Source organism: Papilio polytes, unplaced genomic scaffold (genome assembly GCF_000836215.1).
Source record: "Papilio polytes unplaced genomic scaffold, Ppol_1.0 DF821289.1, whole genome shotgun sequence".
In the NCBI taxonomy this organism is placed as follows: Eukaryota; Metazoa; Arthropoda; class Insecta; order Lepidoptera; family Papilionidae; genus Papilio; species Papilio polytes.
Genome location: NW_013527915.1, coordinates 5,382,551 through 5,390,084, shown reverse-complemented (window position 1 = coordinate 5,390,084; position 7,534 = coordinate 5,382,551). Strand labels below are relative to the sequence as shown.

At 36.4% G+C, this 7,534-nt stretch overlaps 1 protein-coding gene and 1 long non-coding RNA gene across 2 annotated transcripts in view; one reads left to right on the top strand and one right to left on the bottom strand.

Annotated features, from left to right (window-relative positions):
* LOC106109416 lies at positions 1 to 4,976 on the bottom strand. The gene is made up of 3 exons (XR_001226006.1): positions 4,775 to 4,976; positions 2,652 to 2,763; positions 1 to 81 (listed from the first exon to the last, which is right to left on the bottom strand). It is a non-coding gene; the product is annotated as an uncharacterized LOC106109416 (long non-coding RNA).
* Positions 1 to 7,534, top strand: part of LOC106109149 (retinoic acid receptor RXR-like) — a 71,248-nt gene that overhangs the window by 21,360 nt on the left and 42,354 nt on the right. The window lies entirely within an intron of this gene.

Here is a 7,534-nt window from a genome sequence, read left to right as displayed (position 1 = left end):
GTGAGGTGCGGAGTCGAGAGCTCCGGCTGGTTGCAGCGAGGTGAGTGACGCACGCAATGCACGCCGCACGGTCATCGCTCCCTTTACAGAAAAAAAAATACGTTCTTGACTCAGTTTGTTTATTGCATACTTACCCACGCTTACGTCAGCCAGTATTTATGTTGCTGTGTGTAACTTTTTTTATTTTACCGTTTCACTTTGATAACTTATATTTCTAAACGTTTCTCGCCGATTAAAAAGTTATTAATGGCAATTCGTTTTGTTTAAATACACATTTTCATTACAACGAATCTCGAATAGTCCCTATTTTTAACTGCAACTAAAAATGAAAGTTGCAACTTTTGGTTTTCCTACTCGATGACAGATGGCGCTAGGAGTCTTTACAAGAGGGGAAATTATTTTTAAATTCTTTGTGTTTTGTTAGATGCTAAATATTTTAAAGTAATCAGGATAAGCAGAGACATTTTTTTTATTTGTATTCAATTATTAATACTGAAGTAATAAGTAGTAAAACCTACATGTCCTGAGGCAAGCATAGCTACTAAAACGTGTTTCTTAGATCGTAACCCTACATTAGTGTAGATCTTTTTTGATACTTTTTTAAATATATGTAATATCTATTGTGTTATCTGTTATTTCAATTTTTCTTTTTTCAATTTTTCAATTTCTAAATCTTCAGTTTTGAACACTTTCAAATTCTCTTACGTCCAATAGTTATGGTAATTATTTTGTTTTTAATACCTTTTTCAAAATTGTATCTGTCTTTTGTTTCCTTTGTTCTCCTTGTTGTAAACAAAATATTCCGATATTGCGCTATTGCAAAATTATTCTGAATGCATTTTGATGTTTGGAACAATATCGAATGTATATCATGAAATAGTTACAACAACAATCGCCGGGACCTTCGGCAGTAATATCGATGTGATAGCAACATAATAAAATAAAACAGTTTGCCGGAGAAGGGCGGGCGATATCGTAACTGTAGTTAACGATAGCGCAGCCGAGGCGCAACCTTGCAGAGTTTGTTGATCCGCGCGCGGGGCCGCCCAGCCAGCCCGCGCTGACCCGCGCCCGCGACTTCGCGCCGTACTTCGCCTCGCCTCGCCTCGCTCCGATATACCACGATAATTAATTGATCAAACAAAACCATACAAACATCATAAAACACAACTAGTCTTAACCTTCTAACGCCACGATTAAACTCTGAAAATCTAAAACATTTTCTTCAAGAAAAACTGATGATTTTCTCTTATTCATTCCATAATTTTATTGTTTTTATGTATATTGAAATAAGTTATAATAAGGAACGCCATGTCATCGGAATCAAACTTGACATTTCGATAGTTATCGAGAAAACATTGACGGAACGCGTCAACCTCGGCAGTTAGCGACGCGCATATACTTTTATATGTTAATAAGATATACGCTTGTATCAGTACGGGTGCTATGATAAGTGAGCTATCGAGCATTGGATGCTCTTGATGTAGGTTCTTGTGCCAGTTGCAGGTTGTTTACATCACTGGAGTGCGACCGATGAGGCCGAAACAGATCCCACAATGATCAACGTAATTCGATATTACTTTGTACCATGTAACTATTATTTACAATTTTAATTGTGTAACATTTATCCAGATTAGTCACTTAATATAAGTTAATTTGGAATATTAGTATTGTAAAAAAACTTTTAACTGTGTGTGACTAAACGTTATTCTCAAGTTTAATTGCCAAAATACCGACCTAGGATTAAAAAAATATGTTGATATGCCAAAAAAAGCCTGGAATATTGTCATCAAGACAAAGTATCAAATAGGATATTGTAGATAACTTTTCAGGGTTGTCACCTTTTCAGGTTTCCACAGTGCATATTCGGACTACGGATTTGATTGAGTAGTACGTTGTTATTTTACGTTTTCCAATATAAGGATCAGAGGGTTGTTCAAAAGGAAATTTGACAGTTCACCAGTGTACGGGTCTACGTTTATTGAAATTTGGCAGCCCTACATAAGTCAACGCAGGCGCGTTACTACGTTCCCGTATTCGAGTTTGATGTGACCTATATGTACAATTTCAAAGGAATTATTTACTTGTCACATCTCCTTGTTTACACGAGTGAAAGATGAAAGTAGAATAACATTACGACTAATGTTTTTTTAAAGTGATTTCATCTATGAATTCGAATTACATGTATGATATTTATAAAATATCATATAATTTTTACATGTGAAATTTACAACCTAATAAAGTAAAACTAATTACAATTACTACATTTTTCATACGTGAGTCAATTACAAGTTTATACTTTTAATTTTCGGAACTACATTCGATAGTGGAGATATTCAATAATTTGTATGGAAAATATTTGCACAAAATAAAGAATTCGTTTATATACAAGTATAATATTATAATGACATATGGATACGATGTAGAGAAGTTACAACGACAATATGGTTGGATCTCACGAGAGCGATAATTGCGAAGGTCGCGCCGCAGCTGGATCTAGGCGTCACACATCCAACTCCTCCGTTTCATATCAATACATAGTTAGCTTATGACGATATACTGGTCAATTACATAACACGCCAATTTGAAATCAAAACATATGCAGATAAGGTCTATTTCAGTGTAAACACTAGCGCGGTCGGTGGCCTTACCTCGTTAGAGTTCATGCACCCGCGCGAAACTGGGCCACGTACCTCGTGTTGCTCCCCCCACCTGCACTCCCCCCGCCCGGCACCTCACCGCTCGCCGGCCCGTTACCTACCACTACAATTTCAATGAAATGTTACTATTACTCGATTTAAAAATGTACTATAGCAATTTTTGATACGAAAACAAATCGTATTTCAATGATAAACTACAAAAAATTATCGCAACATTTGCTTCGATATGACGCTATCATGTTCTTTGTTTGTCGACTTGCGAATATATAAATATAGGACATCTTATGTAGCGTTTTAAAATATTTAATATTTAAATGAGTTTAAATCCATTCTCATTGACTAGTCATTGAATAAAAGAGTAAAAATAGACGAAGATTTTAGAACACGATAACCAGTTTATAATATTATCTAGCAAGTGACGTAACAGAATTGTCGACGAGTCTAAGAGAAATGCTGTCACCGAGCTCCGGGGACCTGAACCAGTATTGCGCTGCGCGGTTGCGCAAGCGCCGAGAAAGTGCGAGTAAAAGTTGACGCAACTCGCGTCACACACCCACACATACATCTCGCCGCGTCATACACATACACTCTGCTCTAGTGTGTGTCTTGTGGATGCAACATTGTTGATTCTTGTTAGATTTCAGCTTGTTGTTATATTAATTTCCTAATCAGCGTACTAATTTGGTTAACTCGCGTTTACGTTTATTTCAATAACAATAATGTATTTGTGACTTTATTAAAGGAAGATAAGTTATTTTTTTTATTCAACGAACGTTGTTTACGTTTAACGATGTTTTTTTTATTTTATAGGAAAACATTACGATAGATTAATCTTTATCCATCACTGATAAAGTGTAGCCCTGACGCACGGAGCGCGCCATATTGACTTAAAGCGGAACCTTCAAGGCTGATTGCGAGCCTTTTACTAATAAAGAAATATAATTGGAACGATTTGAAATTGTTGCGTGGCGCACAGCATCCGTTAAAATAGTACCTTGACGCTTCTCACCTTCGAGCGCCACGACTTGCAGTACCCACACATAGGTCGGTAAACCCATCTGCAAACGGCGCACTGCAATGGCGCAGTTGTTTGTTTGTTGCCGATTACTGAGAAGACATCGACGGCGATTTGTGTGCGAGGTCAGCACTCGCCTCTGACTAGGAATGTGTTTCAGCGATGCAATCTAATGCTACCTTAATTTTGTTGAGACAAAACGCAATCTGAATTCCTTTGCTTATTTGTACTTGGTTTTTAAATAATTTTTCTACGCGGATAGTAACTTGATATATATGATAGAAAAAATATTGATAAGCAGTTTTGTTTTTGAACATATAGATATATCTTTTATATTTCTATTTATTTTAATCAAAAGCTCCTTATTCTTTATCATCATTTACTTTGTTCTTTGCCCTTTGCCCTATGTCATAACAGTATTTACTATTATCACATTTTTTACACATATCCTCTTTTACAAAAATTTCTTTGTATACAAATTTATTGTAATAATAACATTATTGTTCATTAAATATTATTTCTAATTAGTGAATTTAATGTAGATACCAATAATAGATGAATATAACCCAAATTTGAGTTTATTTTGTAAAAGTAATTTCTGGAGTTTGTAAGTTCCTAAGTAGTGAGTTATGGAGGGGGGTTACGGTGAACGGCAGGGGAGGGGAGGGCGCTCTGTGGCGACAGAAATAGGGCGCAGAGGACAGAGCAAGGCTGCCCCGGTTGCCGTGCGTCGACCCGCGCCCGTACCTACGACACGTACCTACGTAGCCAAGCAGCGGCGCGCGCGTGTGTGCGTAGACCCCGCTACGGATCTACGCGCTGCATGCACTATACTTATACTAACTCTAGCTTTATTCACTAAATGAGGAATACAAAAAAATATTAAAAATATAAAAAGTCTAAAAACATTGTTTTATCGATAGTTATTAATTAATTTTAAATAAAATTTCGCGTCAGTCATTCCACAAGAGTAGTGCGAAATGTACAATATTTAGGCACAAAGTAATAAAATAAAGCAAAATCGAAGCATGTTTTAAAAATATGCAATAAAAATTCATAGCGCCATCTGGCGCAGAGTAGTGCAATCACGAGCGCTTACCGAGTCGCTTAGCTGGCAGCCACCTCCCGTCTCTCTGTGCGATAAGGGCACGAGTTCGTTGCCCCGATAGAGGCTGACCTCAAAAACGAGGACACTGCAAAATTAGGACGCTGACAACGTAATGACTCGAGCGCCCGCGCACTGCAATACACTTTCAACTTTAATATTACGCGATACGATCTAAATTTGCATATTAAATTACATTGAACTACATATATTTGATCAATTAGGCAAATACGCTGACTCCGACAGCAGTGAGCTAGGTTGAAGTGTTTCACTTTATGATAATAATAGGTTCCAGTGTATTCTAGGAATACAAACGGTGGGGATGACATGTATGGGCACCGTGGCTAATGCGAATGTAACTAAATACGTGGTATCTTAAATATTTGATCAAACCGCTAACCTTAACTGAATAACAAACGTACCTACGTACGTAGATGACGTACATTCCTTTATTTAAAACTGGTAACTCTGACGAATATTTAAATAAGCCGTTAACTTTAAAATAATTAACATTTTTAATTGATATGAAAAATGCCGCGTTTGAAAAGGCAAAACAACTTGTATTATTTGTATTATTATCCTGATAAATATTCAGATTTATAATTACAGGATTTTCATACTAGAAAATGACAAATTTTGACGAAGCAAAGACTAAAACATTTTTTTACCAATATCATTTTCACATAGTTCTTTACGTAATTGTTTAGTGTTAAATTAAAAATAAAATGTATTAAAATACATATTGACATATACAATATAATTGACAAATTGTTCCGTTTTAAAAATAATTTATTTAAAGATTAATAATTTAAATCTTTTGTTTCAGGTAAATATTACATCTTCTTGGTAAATTTACGTGAGAAACATACCGAAGCAGATTACATCTTTTGACAGGTAATTAAGTACTGTAAATAATTACAGCTGAAAATGTGCATTTTGGCGCTCGGTTCTTAAGACAAATAATTAAAAGTGGTACTCATTAACTTAATAGGTTTTTAAACTTAAACATAGTAGTAAAGGTAAATATTTGAAGAAAAGATAAAGATAATAATTCGCATATAACCCACTGTGATTGCTTTCGTATATATTTTATTTTTGTATGTATTAAAACATAACCTACACCAACGTACTATTAGGTACTATCGTGGAATCTCGCGGTGTACTTTGTTTTGTAAAGATTGATGGGACGACTCAGAACAAACAACTAATGTGACGCAACTTTTAGATGTGCCTGTATGAAAAAAAATGTCGTTTAGTGGTACACGGCTTTTTACTAATATTCTGTCGCAACTCACTAGTATCTAATTGGTTATTCGTGACAAAATGCGAAGTTTGCCTCGTTTCAAAGATTTTTTTACAAGTAGAACACTGCGGATTTTCTCGACTGTACATCATTTGATTTCTGTGTTAAAAAAGTTAATCAACTTCAACAATGACGAATGTGTCCACGATATTCTTGTTGCCCGACTGAAGGCAGCGTAATGTGTTTTTCTTGTGAGTTCTCAACAGTTTTTTTAGCAGAATGTCATTAGAGTATTATTCCATTTAATTTAATTATTTTGAAACACGACCTACGCCAACTTACTTATATGATAGCGACTTCTACTGTCGAGTTTTAATATCACACGAAATGTCCACTAGCGGCGTTGCTAAGTGAGGATTTTTTGAGAAATTACTACTATTTAAGAGACCATCATCGGTCTCTGAGTGGTAAAAGATTGTAAATCAAGTATAACGAAGATGATTGTAAGAATATTTTATATCTCGCTATCTCTAAATGGATGTCTCTTGATCAGTTGGGTTATTGTTTTATGTGGATGCGTCGCGATAACGAATGCAGTGCAATGAGTGTAGGATGCAGTTCGGTCGCCGGGCGGGGGGCGTCGGGCGACGGTCGGGGAGCGCCGGGTGACGGGCAGGCGGGGGGCGCCGGGCGCAGGGCTAAATATAACGCGGTCGACGAACTGCAACTGGGTCGCTCCCTGTTCGGCACCGCCACCCCCGCCCCAACATAGCCCTCCACAATAAATATATGTTTTAAACCCAATACTCTATTTATAGAAAATATTTTGGGTATTTCCAGAAACGTTTTATTGCAGTCGTTATGTAGTTTTGTATTCACAAAAAACGTTTGGAAAACAAAGACAAGGAGGTAAATCTTTCGGGATTATACTCGTGACGTGTAACGTTTAGACACATTTAGTTCTCTAATTTATAATTTTTTGAAGTCACTAGTAGGAGATTTGTTTTAACAAACATATTTAGCATAAAAATAGAAAAGTTAGACTATTGTATTATGTGCATTTAATAGAAGCCAATTTAACCTTGTAGCGTAGCGTTGACTTAGGAGACTATCACAAAAGCTTAATTATAAGTGCAAGAGAAAGAACGCTTAGTTAATGCAGGATATTAAAAAATATTTTTCTTAAATTGTATAGATTACAAAATGTTTTGCACACAGTTAAGGTTTTAACTAATCTTCCAAATCTATAACCGAAACTCGGCAAGATAACGGCAAGGTGGCGAGCTCATTACGTTAAAAAATTGGGTCATTTAGCGAGCAGCGAGCAGCGTGGAGCGCTCCCCATATCGCACAGATTGCTCGTTAAGAAACGTCGCGGAAGAATTCTGTTACAACACGAATTGTGTGCGTTCCCGTTTTAAATTAGTTTCATGTTTATAAAAGGCCTGTTGTTGGGACACGTCATGTGCGTGGGTGTTGTTGTTTTCCCTATGGTTGGCGCGGGGTGCTGA